This window comes from Lactuca sativa, chromosome 2 (assembly GCF_002870075.4).
Source record: "Lactuca sativa cultivar Salinas chromosome 2, Lsat_Salinas_v11, whole genome shotgun sequence".
Taxonomy (NCBI): Eukaryota; Viridiplantae; Streptophyta; class Magnoliopsida; order Asterales; family Asteraceae; genus Lactuca; species Lactuca sativa.
This window is the reverse complement of record NC_056624.2, coordinates 5,230,783-5,232,658: the sequence shown is the minus strand read 5'-3', so window position 1 is coordinate 5,232,658 and position 1,876 is coordinate 5,230,783. Positions and strand designations below refer to the sequence as shown.

The 1,876-nt window shown below is 31.8% G+C and overlaps 1 long non-coding RNA gene across 1 annotated transcript; it reads right to left on the bottom strand.

The window, feature by feature from the left end:
• Positions 1–250: 250 nt before the first annotated feature.
• On the bottom strand, positions 251–1,292 carry LOC128132005 (uncharacterized). The gene is made up of 3 exons (XR_008229920.1): positions 920–1,292; positions 769–824; positions 251–495 (listed from the first exon to the last, which is right to left on the bottom strand). It is a non-coding gene; the product is annotated as an uncharacterized LOC128132005 (long non-coding RNA).
• Between the last annotated feature and the right edge of the window lie 584 nt (positions 1,293–1,876).

The window sequence follows — 1,876 nt, the reverse complement described above, 5'->3', positions numbered from 1 at the left end:
GCGTATCAAGGAAGGCCCTGTCATAAAGGAAGATGACATGCATTCGCGTGTCGTAACCTTACGACGCGCGTGTTAATGACACGCAATGCGTATCAAGAAAGCCCCTGTCAAGAAAGGCCATGTCATAAATGAAGATGACACACATTTTTGCGTATCGTAATTTTAAATGTTTTAAAAAAAATATTATTTATAGATTTACTAATTTTTCATATTAAATAATACATTAGAAATCTCATAATAATAAATAAAATACCATAAATAACAAATATAATTCATTTCACTAATATGTCAAATACAAATAATTATTCCAATAGTGAGTAAATGTTATAAAAAAATGAACTCATTTATATACAATTGCATTAATTATCTAGCTTACTATGTGCCAACAAACTTCTATCTTTTTCCTTCTCTGCATAAACTTCATTAGCAGCATCCTAAAGAACCTCTATCTTTTTCATCAGCAACATCCTCAAAAACTTCTATCTTTTTCCTTCTCTGCATAAACTTCTATCTCACACTCAATGTAGTTTTAAACATCAGGTTTAAAAAATCAACTTTAAGGTTGCCTTGTTAAAGAGAATGACTAGAATAGATTTCCCTTTTTCACAAGGCATGTGCTTGCTTGCACATATATATGGAATCATTCTAACAAAAAAAAATTGTTCATGTCAACTACTCCAAGGAATATTACGTAATTTAACATGAAGAATTTTGTCCAGATGAAAGGATTGACTTTAAACTTTATAAAAATCATTTAAATGAACTTACCTGACCATGAAGCGTGTTGATCCAGGATCTCCTTGCCTTCCTGCTCTGCCACGAAGCTTTGTAAAGCAAGAAATAAATTAAAAAAAGTGAGTCTGAAAGTATATGCTAAATTTATGTAAAACCTTAAAACACAATATTGATGCAAAGTTACCTGATTATCAATTCTTCGGGACTCATGCAAAGATATCCCAATGACATGGAGACCACCAAGTCGTTTGACTTCCAATCCTTCATGAAAGCAATGAATCTCACAGTCCTTTAGAACCGATAAATAGGCAATTGCAATGCAAGGACCCAGGGCCGGTCCAAAGAAATATGTTGCCCGGGGCAATAAGACATAATGATGCCCTAATTATATATTTTCAGAAACTAATATCATAATTCATAAAATTTACCCTAGTTCACTGTTTTTCAATCATAACTCAGAAAAAAAAACACTAATAATTTTAGAAAGTAAGAAAATTAATATAAAAAATCATAATATTTACCTCAGTACTTTGATAGGTAACAGTGAGAATGCAATGACATGCAATGACATGTAGACTACTGATCCACCTTTAAATAATGCTTCAGGTACCTAGCTATCATCCAGAAAACAACAAAACAGACAAAAATTTACACTAATCCCATCACAAACAAAACCAGCTGCTATTATCACAAATAACAAATATAATATACTCCAGACAGTATTAAAATGTAGCAGCATCCAAACATATTATAAGATGAAAAAGTTAATAAGACGAAGAAGTAAGAAGTTCTGAAATAAAGAGAGAATATTATCTGTAGCGTAATATTCCAAATGGACTTGAAAAGTTCTTGTATCTTGACCATCTACCATTATCAAACCTGTCATTTTTATACCAAATTAAATTCAAAACCAAATTTTAGCTTGACCATCCATCATTATTCCGTCCCCTGAGAATTGGGGACAAAAATAGCCTCAGGGGTATTTTGGGAAAGTTCCAATTTAATTAAGTTTTTGTAATAAAATATGATTGTAGTTCGTGAATTGCCATAATATCACCTCCATTGTTGGCGTAATTCAGGAAAAAGCCCACAGGGGCATTTTAGGAAAATGCTTTTATTATTTTTGTTTCCCGGTTTTAGA